Source organism: Leuciscus leuciscus (assembly GCF_965113295.1).
Source record: "Leuciscus leuciscus genome assembly, chromosome: 7".
NCBI classification, from domain to species: Eukaryota; Metazoa; Chordata; class Actinopteri; order Cypriniformes; family Leuciscidae; genus Leuciscus; species Leuciscus leuciscus.
The window spans coordinates 36,219,744-36,237,488 of record NC_138731.1 but is presented as its reverse complement, the minus strand read 5'-3'; the positions used below and the strand labels follow the sequence as shown (position 1 = coordinate 36,237,488).

The following is a 17,745-nucleotide window of genomic DNA, read 5'->3' as shown; positions in this document are numbered from 1 at the left end:
TAGATGGACTTTCACTTTCTTTGGGCCGCTAACCCAAACTCCATCACACATACAAATGAAGTTATGAGCTTCAGCATTTCCAGTATTCTTTGAAGCAAAAGCTTGCATTGTTGTTAGTGAATATATATATATATATAGGGTACACTATATGTCTTAGTTTTGTAGTTTTTTGTTTTGTTTTGTAGTTTAGTAGATTTTTAAGAATAATTTTCTAACTTAAGAATTTCACATAGATGATCAACAAGAATGTTCTTATGTGTTTTTTAATGTTCTTGCGTGGTTTTTTTTGTTCATCCAAAAAGTAAAATGATATAATAATGATAATAATAATAATGATAATAATAATTAAAATAATTATTTCCTAAAGTTTTTTTTATTTTTATTTTTTATGTAAGATTTAACATTTTAAAAATAATAATGATAATAAAAAAGAATAAAAGAAGAATTCAAATTAATTTAAAAGTTTCCTGATGCTTTTTAAGAACTATTTCTGCAGGAATTTCATAAGTAGACTAGTATACAATGTCAATTTAATTGTCATTATTATTTTTAGAATCTAGATGTTCTTAAAACATTTGGGAACTTCTCAAGAATTTTTGTAGTGAAGTCCCTTGTGTTTCTGTATTTGCCGTCATTCCTCAGCCCATACATCCTTCTATTTCCTTTTTCCTGACAAACAGGGGCCTATCGATCGTGTTTCATACTCTTCTTTTTTCTTCTTCTCTTTTCTCTCTGCAATGGGGCCACCATCCCTGGACTGCACCCAGGTCATGGTTCCTTCAGCCCCGGTCGCTCTCACTGTTTAGTTTCCAAATTGATTGGGCGAGTTCGATACCCACAGAAATCTGCAGGAAAGGTCAAGTGGATTGGTGGTGAGAAGGCGAAAAAACACTTTACATTCGACAGCAATATAACAAAGACCCCAGGGGACAGTAAATGTGTCTGGTGCTTAGTGTATAACGTTAAAGACTCAGACTTCAGGAGTGCTTTAGCTCCTATTCAGCTATCACCTCAGGCGGGAGACATTGAGCGCAGAGCAAAGACACAGAGACGGCAGGGGCTGTGGGACTAATGAAGTTGGCGGATTGATGAGCAAAACCTGGGATGTGGGGGTCAAGCAGAAATAAAGTGCTCTTTCAAATGCACGACAAGCACTGAATGAGATGCTCATCTTAATATGTCAACGCTCGCAAGTCTGCTGTTCGGTGCATTCGGTCGAGCTAACAGCAGAATTAGCAGCGGCCTCTTGTTCTGCCAAGTGGTGATGCATGTTCGTTTTCATACAGGGATTTTCCTAATCAATGCACTGGCATTTGAGTGAAAGAGTCTATTATGTTAAGACGAGTGACTCGATTAAGGAAATTTGTGTTGTTTTCACCGGGTCTTGCACTTCCTCCTCTGATTAATTTTAGTCTCATATGTAGATGCCAGCATGTTTAACTAGACACAAGCAAGTGACCAAGATCCAAAATTAACACCAAATGCCAAATAGTAAAAATTGGTATAGGCAATAAAATAAATCTTGACAATAGTTTTGTAACTATATTAGGAACATTATATCGGCCAAACTGTACAAATGATTTAAAAGTAATTTAGATAAATGACATTAAAATGTCTAATAAAAAGACATATTTTGCCATTTTCACATTGTCTAACAATTAAATGTAACTGTAAAGTATGTGTTTATACACTTTGCATATATTCAACATGTCTGTTCAGCAAGGACTCAATAAAGGTGAAGTGTTGTGTAGCAAATGAGAAACAGGAAGTACAGGAAGTTGTTTTGATAAGACAGACACCAACACTAAATGGAGAAAAAGTAGCTTACTGTTTACTGTTTCAGGCAGTTCATTTCATTCTGATTGCCTGGACGGTCCTGCAGGCAGACAATTGCTTGTATTGACACAACCACCTGTGTCCCCCTAATGTTTTATGGGGTTGTGTCCCCCATTATGTCCTGTAGTCAAGAACTCTAAAGCCTCGTTCACACTGCCAGCGACTTTGTCGCTGTATGTCGCTAGTCTCTTTACTGTGATGTTTTGTACTTTGTACTTAGTTTTACGCTCTAATGTTATTGGTAGACTGCACGTCTGGCTATATCTATACAAAATACCATCACAAGTGATATATACAACTATATCATTTTAATTTGACTTGAAATTAGGCTCAAAAGAAACAGTATGCTGTTGGGAGAGTGTTCTTATATTACCACAGCAGTGTTCTGTGGATTAAATAATTTACTAGATTAACGATCAATCAATCAATCAACAAATTAAACTCACTCATACTGTCATAAATGACTAAAACATCATTCGAATTTGACAAATAATACATTTTCTTGTCCCTAATAGTCAACATAATGCAGGGGAAACTGTAAAATGAACTGCAGCAGTGCTAAACTAGCGTCATAAAATTACAACACTCGAACTATAAATGTATGAATTAAACTCACTGAGACTGTCGGCAGTTTCTTTTCCATGCACCATTTTATTATATCCATGTATGTGTTTACAGTCAAATCATATAAAACAGTGAAATCGCCCTTGAACTCTTCTGTCTTGCCTGCACTCGAGACGGTGTGAGCTGCACTAAAAGTCTTCTTTCCTATTGGTTGTCGCTCGCGAAAATCGCTTTTCATTTGCATAAAGTTTAAATTTCTGAACTTTTGTCGCGTGTCTCGCGTCAATTTACACGCCCACATTCTTTCGCCAATGGTCACTGTCGCTCGTGTCTTCGTACGTCGCCGGCGCTCCATTGAAATGAATGGGATTGTCGCTTTGTCGCTGCGGCTGTGTTTACACTGGCGCAGAACAATCTGCGTTTTTTACTCACATCTGACACAGATTGGAATTTGTTGCACACATGTAAACACAAAAATCAGCACAAGATCCGATTCTTTCGCATCCGTTCTGAGCCACTTCCAAATGAGGTTTTGAATCAGATACTTATCCGATATCTGGGCATCTGACCATGTAAATCCTAAAAGTCTAAACATGTAAATCCGATTCCCCTTGAAATTCCAAGCCACCACAAGGTGAGGGTGACACGTTTGACCACATAGATAGCTTTTTAATGTCGTATCATGAAGCAGACTTGTCTGCATGAACTCGCACAAAGTGGGACCTTGTCAGCACGTTGTTGATTCTAGATGTCTGTTCATAATTTCCTCATAAAGGAATTACTCCATTTGCTTCTCTTTCCATTTTCTCCTAAATGTTATTGGCATGCGGGATGCAATCTTTGCTAAGCATCTAAAACCAGTTAATGGTATCAGATTGGATTTTGGCGACGACAAGCAAGTAGCTTTCATAATAAATTCTTGAAAATATCAGCTTTGTTTCAAAGCATTTAAAAAGTGGTTCCCCGTGTCCTCCACCTGACAGCCATAAAGAATGAGATATATGGGGAGAAAAAGTAAGTGTTTGTTTTTGCCACAGCGCACTGTTCATTAACATAAACATTTCATACACATACACACATAATCACTGTGGCAGCATGCCACAGTATGCATAATTTTCATCCTCGATACTCAACTACAGTAATCTCTACTTGATTTTGTTCATTCCTGTAGTTCATTTGCCTCACAGATTTGCTTTGGTGCTGAGGGGTGTGTGTGTTTGTGTGTTTGGCATCAAATCCATCTCTGCTATTGTTTGTGTGCACCGCACAGCTCACTGGTCCATCTTGTATGTTGTCTTGTCTCAGTCTTGATGTAGAGGGTGTGTGTTGTATATCCGAGTCACTCTCATTATCTTGTTCCTTCTGCTCTTCACGAGTGTCATTATTCTCTCCAACCCTCCATCTCAGCTCCCCTCTCTGCCTGCTCCGCATTTAATTAGCTCACTTTGCCAGCCATTTGTTGGAAACAAAATCCACACCGATGGAGCTCTTCAGCATAATTATCCCAAATATGATGCTGGACTCTTTGGGTTGGAATTCAGCCCAACCTCTTTGAGTTTGAGCTCATCTCCAACAGTAGCGAGAGTACCGTGGCGAGAGCTGCCTATCCGTGTGACCGTTTTCTGTGACCCACCTATGACCCACCTAATCTTGCGAGGCCAAACCTTTGACTATCCATGTGAAGTCCTGGTTTGTACACCATTCAGATTTGAGTTCAGAATTTTGATTTTGAATTTGATTTCTGGTTTAGAAATTGAGGTAGTAAACAGAATGCAGAATTTGAATGTAAGGAAGTGGATTTAAAATAAATTGAAGTGAAAGAAATTCATATACAGTAAACTTTTTTTTTTTTTTTTTTAAAGGGGTGGTTGAGTATGATTTCACTTTTCTAACTTTAGTTAGTGTGTAATGTTGCTGTTTGAGCATAAACAACATCTGCAAAGTTACAACGCTCAAAGTTCAAAGCAAAGGGAGATATTTGCTTTTAAAGAAATCGTTTTTTATATAATGCCATTTTTGTACAAGCTAATATGTTTCTTTAGGGTCTAAATTAAAAGTTTGTAATATACTTTAATTAAAAATTCTCATTAGTATTGTAAGAAAACACTCATTTTACCTGGTCAAAAACAGCTCTGTTTTCAGCACGCCGTTTCAGTGCATGTGTCTTTAAATGATAATGAGCTTTGCTCACCCCGCCCCTCTGTTCTGTGGGGCGTTCTGAAACAATGCACGTGGACCGTTGCATTGACAACAGTTGAGGTTATATTTTGGAACAAGAATGGCAACGGGAGTTTCTGGGGATACGTCTTTGCAACCATACCAATTTGAACCTGATTCGGACTCTGAACCAGATGACGGCCCCGAATAAGTTCGACCATTACGGCTCGGACAGGACGTTTCTGAATGGTTGGTTAACGTAATGTCATTTTGATCTATTTTTGTATGTACTGGCACGGTAGAATAGTGAGATACAAACGCTATGTGTTTAACTATTATTATGTATAGGTTAGTTCGTTGACAGATTGATGCTGAAAAACTTTTTTTGTAAATGTTAACCTTCTCAATGATGCGTATTGCGTGACGTTATCTCTGTTGACTGTAGCAGTAGTTGAAAGATACCTAATAATTTGTTGTAAAGTACGTTTATGTTCACGTCGTTACATAGAAAACATGCCGTAATGTACCCTACGATGCAGTAATGAGTGTAAACATTAGCCACATTCATCATAAAGTGCAAGCGATTTGCAAAGATTAATATACAGGTTAATAAAACGTTATACTTACTTCTTCTGGAATTGCAGCAGGCACACGAATAGTTGGTACAGATTCGTTTTTCAGTAGCAGCCTCTTAGCAAACCCAGCTTTATACTGACACTCGTTTAAAAAGCAGTCTGGTGAGAAATGATTAGCGCAAACATAATGGCATTTAGATTGATCGTTGGGAATATTTCCTTCAAAAACAAAACTCAGCCACTGCGTCTTCAGCGGGTCGGATTTCGGAATAGTAAAATGACTGCTGTGTTCCTTATTACATCTAAGAACAGAACACCACAATCGCTTAGACGCCATTTTGCTCCAAGATATATATACAACAACGGCGGACTACTATGACGACAGCTGTCACAGCTCGCTCAGGGCGGGTCTTGTGTTGAAACACTGCTGTCACTCAACAATCGCGGGAGGGGCGTTGGATATTGTGACGTCACAATATCGAACGGCTTGATTTGAGACGGGAAAACATATAAGGAGATTAAAACAAAACCACTGGATGGATTTTTATCATGATAGGATGGTTGTGTACAGGCACTGCCAACAGACTTTTCAGTGCAATCAACTTGTAAAAGTGCATGTACCATTATATGACCCCTTTAAGGACTACAACAAACGGCTGGTAGGGACTACACGACATTCCTCCAGGGTTAGTGACATCACCAACCTTAAAATTTACATAAACCCCACCCCCAGGAACACGCAGTCCATGTTGAGAAGAGGAAGAGTTGTTGTAGTCGAGCACATTTGTGAGTCAGCTCAAACTGTAGCATCCGTCTTTTCACATGCAATAGAAAGTCACTCTGTGTGCATCTCACAACAGTTCTTATACGAGCGATTTATAGATTACCATGACAGAATATGCTAATTGAAGATAGTTAACACCTCATCAGCAACATAAATTCATCAACTAACCATTCAGAGACGTCCTGTTGCATTCTACGTGTTGTCACTTCTTCTTGAGTCTCTCCATCTTTGTCTGACATGGTTTAAACATAAAAGGCAGAACAGTTTCTGTCATTTTAGTGTGTGTCTGCGAGGTAATCTGAGCTGCTTACACAGACACAAGCTCTTGAAACCCCGCCCTCTGTGTCGGGAGCAGCAGCGTATTTGCATTTAAAGGGCCGGTCACAAAACTGTGTATTTTTGCTAACCCTCAAAAAGTGACAACTTTAACATGCTATATAAAAATATCTGTGGGGTATTTTGAGCTAAAACTTCACACACACATTATTTTACATATTGTGAAAAGGGCATTATATCACCCCTTTAACTAGAAACAGTTTGTTTGGATGTATGTATGTATGTGTGTATATATATATATATATATATATACACACAAAGTTCTGTCGTGAAACTCTAGATGGTGCAGGCTAATAGGTCATTTAACTCAACCTGCTCGTTATCTATAGGGCACAGCTGATTGGTTCCTGCCGTATCAGTAGCCAATGAGCTCACTGCTTAACCTTCAAATACTTGGGTAGCATTTGCCTTTAGCAGTGCAGCGCGCTTTCAGAAACCCTCCACGTTCCCCAGCTCCAGCTGTATAGATCTGCCACAGGTAATTCATGTACGCTATATTGTACAGCAGCAGCAGCAGCAGCAGCATGTCTTACAGCAGCATGTCGTGTATATTGGCAGTAGCAAGTCCTGCAGTAGCAGCAATAAAAGCAGCAGCAGTGTAGCAGATCTATTCCGCCAAGACCAAACATATCGACATTACCATGCCAAACACTCAGAGTTGTCATGATAGATAGATAGATAGATAGATAGATAGATAGATAGATTTCAATCTATAAATAAATAAATCTAGGAATTGGGAAAAGGGGGAAAAGAGAGTGTAAAAGTGGGAGGACAAATTTGCTCAGGCTTCAAGGCACAATATATCGCCTTATACTTTCAGAGGATTCTACCTGGCAAAGGCTCTGAAAGTCTCGGCAGCAGAATGAGTGCAGATCTATGTGGCCCTGATAGAGCTCTGTCCATCTGGAAGAATCCTGCTTGGACTAAAACTCTGCTCCATGTATGACATCATATTCCTGGCACAGAGCTGCTACAGACTGGGTTTGCATGATCTTGGATGCTGCTATTCTTTGGAGCGTGGCAGGGGAAAAAGGGCAGGATGGCCATAGCAAGCAAAATTTAGAAGGTGAAGCTGGTAGACCGCAACATTACAGGTTAAGTAAATTAAGAACATCAACATCCAAAACGCATATATTGGTGCATTGTTGATTTTGAAGGGAAATATTAATAATAATATTATAATAATAAAATATTATGCCAACAATAAACATAAATGGCTCCTACAGTAGTCTCTAGGTTTCATTGGTAGATCTTTCACCTGGACACTGTAGTCTCAGAGGGTGGTGGCTGTCACCAGCTGAGCATCCGTCACCTTACAGCCCACCAACAGGGACGTGGCATTTTATGTTGGCTGTCACGGATCGATGGTGGCCGTCATGCTCACCCCACACTAAGAGCTTCACACACCAGATCAGGTGAACTGCTCCTCTGCTAACAGATGGAGAGGATCCACCCAGCATATCACGGTTTCTTCTGCCATTTTCCTTGTTTTCATGTCTGGTAAACACCTTCTGTTTTTCCTCTTCATCTATTTGGTGGCAGGAACTTGGGCTCAAACCAACACACACTCATTTATTCTCTCTCCTCTTCTTCTTTTCAAACACGACTCACTGACCAAACTCAATTACGCGCTATATTTGTCATGTCCGCGTTCAGGAGTCTAGGTGTAAATCTTCAGCCCCGGTCAATATTCTATTCACCAACATGAGGGCCTGCCATTTTCATTAGCCACCCAGCGGTGAGAGGAGGAAGACAAAGGCTCTTGCAGTCATCTATTTATTTAATGGTGGCATGGTCACACTTCATTCGAACACTGAAGACAGCATGATATACTATGGCGCTGTACACCATAGAACCACAATGATTTTTAGTGAGGAGTCAGGGGCGGGGATGGGCTTGAGTACTTAGAAGTGACAGCAGTGATTCTGAATTTACCATAATTGAGCAACTCTAAACCTGTGCAAATATGTCTCTCCCTACATTTGAAAGGAAATCCCAAACTTCAAAAGGAAATTTCTAATTGTGAGACTTTTGTGTATGTGAAATGATCTGCCAACAGTCCCTTTAACATTGACTAAAAATATTTTTTTGTTTGTTTTGTTATTTTCCTTTTTTGCTTCTAAATAGTACTGATATACATTCTGTGTATTTTCCCTTAGGCCTCATTATTATCTGTTTTCCCTTCCCATCATGTCATGTCAGGGAAAAATAACATTCGCACAACTGTGGAGTCGGCCTTGCAGAAGTTGCTGAGATGGCAAGCAACTCTTCTGAAGAGGTCGTTTGTTAAGTATATTGACCAATTTCAAACGCTGCTGGTTCTTAATGAACTGAGAACCAGTGTGTAGCATTGGTCAATACTAGGGGAAATAAATAATTAAAAGCGATGAGATTTTTACCTGTGAAATCTGCATCCACTCTGAGATAGATGGAAAAAAAGGGGAGTTTATGGCTTGTTGATGGATTTGTTTTTCTAACACCTCATCCAGAATATAGATGATGTGAGTCTTGTTTATGGTTGCAACATCACAATTTACATATGAGGTTTAGCTCAGATGATGTTTTAAAAGTTTGCAAGGACACTGAGCTGGCTGACCGATGTTCCCCAGTGACACGTTTGTCACCAGTCATTACTGACTAATGCATTTTATGTAAACTGGAGTCAAATTGACAAATATGGATAGAATATTTCTAGGTTTTCAGAGCTGTGACTTTCATCCATTTAAAGGCTTCTGTCCTTTGGGCTAAACTCCCTTTTTACATCTAGATCTGTTTTCTTCAGCAGTTTTGATTAACTGTTTCACTCTATACAGTTCCTCATACCTGGCCTAGCTCTCTTGAGTACTACCCTGTGCGTTTTATAACTGATAACTGCCCTCTCCCACAGCAGGGAGGCAATAACAATAAACCACTGAAGCAATTTATCTGTAGATTATCATGAAAATATATGGTTTTCTGTCGTAAACAGTCAGAAGAAATGAGAGAGAGAGTGTGAGAGAGAGCGAAAGAGACATTATCCATAATGAAACAGTTTATGAATGAAACCAGCACGGCTTCCTACAGATTACTCCCCCTCTCTCTAAGAATGAGAATTTGACGAGACTTTAAATGGCATTGAAGCCTGCAGTGATGCAGGTAGCACAGGATTTTTTCCCCGTGAAGTTGTTTGGCGCTGTCTTAGCACATAAATCATAACCAGTGTTCGTTATGCAGAGAGCGGATTCATCTGTAAGTTTTCTGTAGAATAACTTTAACCAGAGAACAGAGATCTGAGGTAAACGCATGACCTACCTCTCCTTTACGCTCTTTCATCTCTGCTCAGGCAGACGAGAGCTCATTTATGAGTTGCGCCGTTGATCTCCTGCGTGCACTCTTGTTTAAATCATGTTTTTTGCATGAGTATCGTTCACACTTTCAGAATGGCTGTGCCGTTGGACAGTATTTTGACTTCTGTCTCTTCCACTTCTGTTTAAGGTCTGTTCAGAGAATGTAATGTACTGTACTTAAATTTGGCCTTCAATCTCTTTTTTTAATGAAACACTTTTCTCAGTGCTCAATTTTCAAGTGGGCCTTTTTAGTTTTTTGGGGGGGGCTGATTATGCATACTTTTGAGAGTTACTTCTAAGAGCTGATTATCATCCCAGAACAGGTTGTCTTCCTAAAAAGAGATCTTTTTAGCTTGTCCAACTCTTGTGGATCCATGTGAGTTGCAGCAAAACTGTTATGATTGTATATATAATATTATAAATTGTTATACAATATAAAAATAAGTGTTTACTAAAAAAATACAGATGTATAATTAAACATTTACATTTATTTAAGATATGTAAAGCATACACACATTTTATATGATTTTGATCATCTTTTTGAGCTGCAGCATTGTTATAATTTTTTATACATATTAAAATATGCACATTATCGCTTTTATTATAAAAATTCGTACTTTTTAAAAATATATCTAATATTCAGTACTTTGTATAAGCTGTATAAATCTTTGATAAAGAGATGGAGAAAAAAGTTTTTATTTGCTCACTTAACTGTGTCATGCCATCAAAGAAGGCACACTGAGCATTACTATATTGTTTATAGCTGTTCATAACCGGGTTATCCAGCCCTGCCATTCTACTATAGCATGCCAGCAACATCCCTGGGGCCAATCAGAGTGGAGCAGAGGGCACTAGAGAATGCCATTAAGAGCTGGCATCAGCCTCTTACCCACTTACCAGCCAGAAAGACGCTTTTCTCCCTGTTCTTATTCACTTATATTCACATGGATGCTACACTTGAGGCAAAATATTGCTTGCTATAGCGCTGTTTCCAGATCAGCGTCCATCACATTTGCCAGCAGGATTTGATAGCCCTCAATTATCGTGTCAAGTGTTTGGCTGGAACGTGTTTTGATGGTTTTTATAGAGGTGTTTAGTAGAAAAAAAAACTCTCCCTTTAAAGAGGTGGAAAGTGTGTTTTCTGAAACAAAGAATCAAATAATGCCGTATAGTTTGAGGGCAGACTTATGTTTTTAATCTAGGCAACACATCCTGGTTTAATCTGTGCTGTCATCCCATGTGGAGTCTTGCTGAACAGTGTTTTAGAGACATGTATGACTAAAGACCATATCAAAGTCATTAGTTTTAGATATGATGTAATTAAACTAAATCCCTTTAAAGGACTGAAGCACTGACTCAACAGTGAACACTCTATTAAAAGAACATTTAATCATGAATCTCAGGAGAGGCTATTTCAGCTCTCACTCATTGCTAGGAAATTTAGGGGAAGTTCAGTCTGTTAATAGTTTTGATAGGTACACGCTCACCGTGTTCTTGAAGAGTTTCCAAGAGCACACCCACGTCTAAAACCCTCTTTAGGGCTTTTCACACTTGAAATTTTTAACCCTGGTCATTCTAAATGAAATATTGGGTTATCTTGCTTCACGTTTCTCGCTGCTCATAATTTACCTAGGGTTAACAATTAATCCTAGGGATTCGTAAAATTACATTTCACACCGTACATTCCTAAATAGTCTAGTCAGTGTTGCTGATTGGGCGAACATACTGTAGCACCCGACCTGTTAACATAAAGGATCTAGCATTGCACATCCTGCGGGCTGAATGGATACACTTGATATTACTGCACTATAAAGTTAATAATTGACTCCAATCTTCACTACAAATGTGAAACGTTTAAAAGTGTGGTTTAGAACAATGATATCCCAGGGTTAAGCGCTGTGTGAAAAGCCCTTCTGTCTGTCCAATTAAGTTTTTAGTGGAGATCTATGTGCAGATATTCAACAACTGTTAACGCTAACCTAAATTTAGACACAGCAGCCCACATACAGCAACTGTCCAGTCCAGATAAGCATGACAAGTCCTGGACATCTAGCACATTTCTTCACCATCTCTCTCTAAACACAATATTGCTTCTGATCTTCTGCCTTCATGCCAGCTCTCATCGAAATGAAGCATGTTGTGAATGGATGCTCACAGTGATGTTTCTGGGAGGTATCCACAGACTCCATCTGTCTGAGAGTAGAACAAGTTTGATGAATGAGATTCGTCGCTGTGCTTTTGTGATTGCAGTGAGCAGAGCACAGGCTGAGGCCAAAACTTCCACAGTTCCTCCACCTGTTTGTTTAGACTTGGTTGCGGTCCAAACCAAAAGAAAAAAACCAAAAGTTGTTAATGATCCTGCAGCTTTATTAGATTGCCTTTAGTGTACACTCCCATTAAGAAATGTACATATTTTGTACTTTTGTACTTTTTTTTTTCTAAGATTTTCATTTACTTGTTAATTTTCCCTTTCCTTTCCCTTTTTCTTTGTTCCCTTTCCCCATCTATCTTTCCCTATTATCCATCTCCAATTTTTCTTTTATTTTTCCCCGTTCATTTTCATATCTCCTGTTCCTTAAACCATTCCTGTTCCTTTTACCCTTCCATCTTTCCTTACCTTTTCTTTCTTTTTTTACTGTGTCCTCTTTCCTTTCCTTTCCTTTTCTTTCCTTTCCTTTCCTTTCCTTTCCTTTCCTTTCCTTTCCTTTCCTTTCCTTTCCTTTCCTTTCCTTTCCTTTCCTTTCCTTTCCTTTCCTTTCCTTTCCTTTCCTTTCCTTTCCTTTCCTTGTTTTCTTTCTCTGTTATTTTTTCTTTTCCTAGTTTTCTTTGTTATTTTACTGTTTCCTCACCCCTTCCTATTTTTTCCTTTCCTTTCCTTTCCTTTCCTTTCCTTTCCTTTCCTTTCCTTTCCTTTCCTTTCCTTTCCTTTCCTTTCCTTTCCTTTCCTTTCCTTTCCTTTCCTTATTTTCTTTCTCTGTTCTTTTTCATTTTCCTGTTCCTGTTCCATTTCTTGTTCCTCTTTTCATTCTATTTTCCTTGTTCCTTTTTTTTTCTTTTCTTGTCCTCTTTACCCTTCCCTCTATCCTTCCCTTTTCCTTCACTGTAAAAAATGTCTAACCTCTCCAAGTCAAAATTTTCTAGTGACTGGTCACATCGAAATTTTTTAATTGGCCCAAGTGCAATTCTTGTTGCAATAGTCTGTTAACATTGGCTCAATGAGAAATAATACGTCAGACTAATTGAAAAATTTAGATGTTATCACCTTTCCTTGATTTATTTCTCTGTTATTTTTTCTTTTCCTTGTTAATTTTCCCTGTTCTTTTTCCATCTTCCTGTTCCTTTTCATTTTTTTTTCATTTCTTATTCCTCTTTCCATTCCATTTTCCTCTTTCTTTTTTCTTTTCTTATTCTATTTACCCTTCCCTCTATCATTGCCTTTTCCTTTAATTTCGTTTCCTTCACTGACCTTTCCCCTTCTCTGCTTTTCATCTCTTTTCATTTGATGTGCTTGGATGTGTGTATGTGTCTACTGTCTAATGTGTCTAATGTGTTTGAGCATGTTCGTGTGCATACACATGTGTGATTTGCTGTTGCTGTGTTAGGGAATTTGAAGCTGGTTTCTGTGCAGGGGGCCAGTGGCAGTATGATGGCAGGGTGATGAGAGTCTGACTAGAGGAGGTGACAGGTGGACGTATTGCTTTTTGTAACCTGACAGGCATGCCTCAGACAGTCCACATCACTCTGGCTGTCTGCCTCCAGCGCAGAGCAAACAGTAAGGCTAAAGGAAGGAGGGGAGTAAAATAACCGTTCCACACCACAACAACACAGAGCCTGAGAAACGTTTCAGCATGCACACAGTCAAGCCTTCCAGATGCCTGCTGACAATCCCACGGCAGACCTCAGGTGTGTTACACAGCTGCCTGTCAGGACATACCTCAGTCACTGTAGGCTTTTGCTGTCACCGGAGAAAGCATCATTCTGGGTTTTCTCTCTCTCTCTGTGTGTGTGTGTGTGTGTACAAACATACATACGGTATGTTCACACTCATGCTTGGAAACGCTCTCGTAAATCCCCTCGAGTGCTGCGGCATGACTCGTCGCACTGAAGTAGAGCAGATGAGAGACAGATGGTGTCGTTGGGCTCTCCCCGACACAGAGCCAGGATCCAGTCTGTCTCCTTTGGGTTCCGACAACCGGCCACCACAGCCTGTGCCTCGGGATCCCCTGGAGACAGATGTCGAGGGCCCTCGGGTTCAGGGTGGAGCCCAGCACACATGGGGAGGAATTCAGTGCTGCTAAACACTCAACATTTTAAACTTACGCCAGCCAGTTGGCAGGAATGTGCACCCTGTTGGTGTGTGGATGTTGGTTAGTGTGCGTGATGGTGGTAGAACTATGTCTGGTGTAAGGCTTGAGATACAGTATTTTTAGAGTGGCCTTCAGAATTAAGCCAATCTACCATGTGTCACCTGCTAGTTTCTGTCAGCAAAGGGCCTCCATCGGTATACACACACACACACACACACACGCACACACGCACACACACACACACACACACACACACACACACACACACACACACACACACACACACACACACACACACACACACAGTGAGCTGCCTACTTCCTATATAGGCTGCAGCCTGCTAAGCCCTTATCTTATCCTCTTCTGTTAAGATAAGCAGTATCTTAAGAGAAATTGAACCTCATAAGTGACTAATTTGGAACGCTCTCCACATGGAAACTTACCTCAGTTAATTCCAATATAATTTAGCATTAGCATCTTGCTAAGCCAGCAATGCACTACTAAGCATAAAATACATAGCACACACTTATTTGGTTAAATATCATTTCTATTTCGATTTATATCGCTAGGTTTTAGCAATGAATAAATTGTATCTGTGTATTTATACTAACTGTAATCTATCTTGCATTGTATGACATTTTGAATTCTCCACAATGAAACGGAAATATAGCAACAGATCTTTTCTTTTGAATTGTAATTGTTCATTTAAATGAAAACAATTATCTAAAATATAGGGAAGAGACTTTATTCTATCATTTGGTTGTTGATTGGCTGGAGGGAGATCGGAATGAAAGCTAGTGGTTGATTTTAAGAGAGGGGCAGGTTTTAAGTGGACTTAACGACCGGAGAAGTCCAGCATACATCATTAGAGAGAAGTCTATGAGTTTTGAAAATAAGCTTAAAAAAAAGGAAAAAGAAAAAAGAAGTGCATGCATGAGAGTCATTCACAATAAGATCAAAATGCATTTAGAAATTAGATGGTGGATTGTTATTTCATGCTGAATTTAATATCCTTTTTTTTCTCTTTTCCTGTTCCTTTCCTTTTCCTTAACAATTTAATTCATTGCAATGCATTCTGTGCTCATTGTAATGCATTCTGCGATTGCCTTCTTCGTGATGTATTGCGCCTACGATGAATTCAATTGGAACTTATTAGGTTTTGGAGCAGAGCTAGACCCACACACATACACGGGCAGCTTTCTCAGGGATATTTAGTGGGGGGGGTTTGTTGTTGTTGTTTTCCTCACCTTCACAGCTGTCTCAGTCCGTTTGTTTTACTCCATAGTCTCAGCCAAAGAAATATGTCAGGATTGTGGCTGACAGAAATCCTTCAGTGTGTGTTGAGTCTAAACCCCGCACTATCCACCCACACCTTGTTGTTCAGTTTGTTTAGATGCTCCTGAACATGTTTTTGTAATACATTCAATTCCATTGAACATGCGTTTTATGGGACAGCTTGGTGCACATTTTGGAAAATTTGTACAGTAACAAAAAAATTATAATTTCAAAGTTATAAATAAAACAATGACTATTGGAGTATATTTTACAAGAAAATACTATTTCAGTCTTTCACATTTAATTGAATGTGTTACTTGTGTGTCCTTGTAATTATTTGTGAAATTTACAGCGAAAAATGTTTCAAACTAAATCCTACTTGATATTGTTTTTCAGTGTGTTTTGTACTGTATAGTGTGATGTCAGATGTATTTTATTGGAATTTGTGTTAAACAGCTTTTGGCACTGTATTGAAAGGAGTATAGAAAGATGATTTCTGAATTTAAAGGAATACTCCACTTTAAAATGAAAATTCTGTCATCATATACTCACCCTCATGTTGTTTCAAATCTGTATGAATTTCTTTCTTCTGCTGAACAGAAAGGGATATATTTAGAAGAATGTGAGTAACCAGACAGTTTCTGGTACCATTGACTTCCATAGTATATATTTTTCCTACTATGGAAGTCAATGGGACCCAGAAACTGTCTGGTTACTCACATTCTTCTAAATATCTTCCTTTCTGTTCAGCAGAAGAAAGAAATTCATACAGATTTGATACAACATGAGGGTGAGTATATGATGACAGAATTTTTATTTTCAAGTGGAGTATTCCTTTAACATGCATTGTGATGGTCACGTGACAACTCCTGTTTTTAACATCTTTAGCATAGTGCATTGCTTCACATAGTAGGTATGTATGTAGTACAGTATGTAGTGTGTACTGTGCAGAATTACGTGGAGTAGTAAACTAGTATTTTGTTCTGAATATAGCTATTGTAAACTCAAAATATTGACTTAGGCCGAAGAGAGAGATACAATAAACAGCATGGTCTCTAAGAGCACAAATGGGACTCCAACAGCAAAGCAGCAAATATATGTGGAGCGATGCTGTGTCACTGACTTCGAATGCCAGCGCTTGCTCCTGAAGAGGTGCTAGATGGGAGAACCACAGGCAGAAATGTTCAGACTCAGACAGGTGGGTGATATGGCCCTAAAAAGCATTGAGTTACGAGTCACAAAAGATCATTGCACGGCAGAGGCATGTGCACTTGTTTTGTTTCTTGATCCCTGAGTAAAGTTAGATGTCTAGAAATGTAGGCCTAAGTTTCTAAAAACTGACGTCTGAATCTCTGACTCTCTGACGCTATCACCACATACTACCATAGATAACATACCTGTAATTATGTCATGATGTCAGAGCCATCAGGAAATTAATGTGATATATCTACTTGATCTTGCTTAATATTTGTTTGTTCTAAACGGTTGCTGGGTTAATGTTTTCTTGCGCCCACTTCAGGGTTGTGTTTATAGCAGTGGTCATACTGTATATGCTGTGGATCCTTCATAGACTACTGTGTAAAACTCCACTAATTATCCACGTACTGCTGGGAATCGGACACCTGCTTGTTGAAATTGAAACACCTCTCTTTGAGCATTCACAGATACCCACTAACTAAACTAAAGGTTAACTGAAGGGAAGTGGGTAATACACTTTAAATTAAGCTTCTATAGTGTGTTATTATTAGTTAGTGCATTCAGTATCATGAACTAACAATTTATACAGCATTTAATACTTTTTTTTTTTACAGCATTTATTAATCTAGATTAATGTTAATTTGTAAATATTCTATTGTAAATAACATCTAATCTAATAACTAATATAATCGTTTTTTAATTTATTCATTAGCCTATGAATAATATTTTCCCTCCACCAACCTGTCACTCACATGAGATTGCAGCAATTAGCAAGTGACAGCGATCCAACGGTCCAATCAATTCCCAATTGACAAAATCAAGTCCCAACCTACATTTTGTTTTGTTCGAGATGGTCACAGTAATGAAGAAAAGACGATTGCAGTTTCCGTTTCATGACGACTTAAACAAATTGTATCAACAAACATCAACGCCCATGCTCTAATGCATGTGAGCTAGTTTTTTGAAAACATTATCCATATAAAATCGTAATTTACAGATACAGACAAACGACTGAATGCCAGTCGGTGGGCCTATGGTGAGATGATGTAAATCTATTCGTCAATGTCTTGCTATAGAGGTAGTCATATGCAAATGTTTTTGCCCATGTGACATCACAGATCCTACAACATCACAAAGTTTTTTTTTTTTTTTTTTTAAATGACATTTAAGCTATAAAACTTACAGGATGTTTTAATGGTACAAACAAACTCTTTGTATATTTCAAAAGATCAAGGAAAATTTGATTGACTCCTTTTAATGTTACATTAGAACATCTAGAACTGATTTTACACTATTTGCCCAGTAAACTAAATTTCATGAACTGAAAATATTTTAGCACGAAAACGGTAAAATAACATTATTAAACATTTCCAAGAGAGGGCTAAATT

At 38.6% G+C, this 17,745-nt stretch overlaps 1 protein-coding gene and 1 long non-coding RNA gene across 3 annotated transcripts in view; both read left to right on the top strand.

Moving 5' to 3' along the window:
• The window catches only part of erbb4b (erb-b2 receptor tyrosine kinase 4b), a 310,282-nt gene that overhangs the window by 39,976 nt on the left and 252,561 nt on the right, over nt 1-17,745 (top strand). The window lies entirely within an intron of this gene.
• On the top strand, nt 553-6,163 carry LOC309502268. The gene is made up of 3 exons (XR_014207216.1): nt 553-4,395; nt 5,818-6,046; nt 6,092-6,163. It is a non-coding gene; the product is annotated as an uncharacterized lncRNA (long non-coding RNA).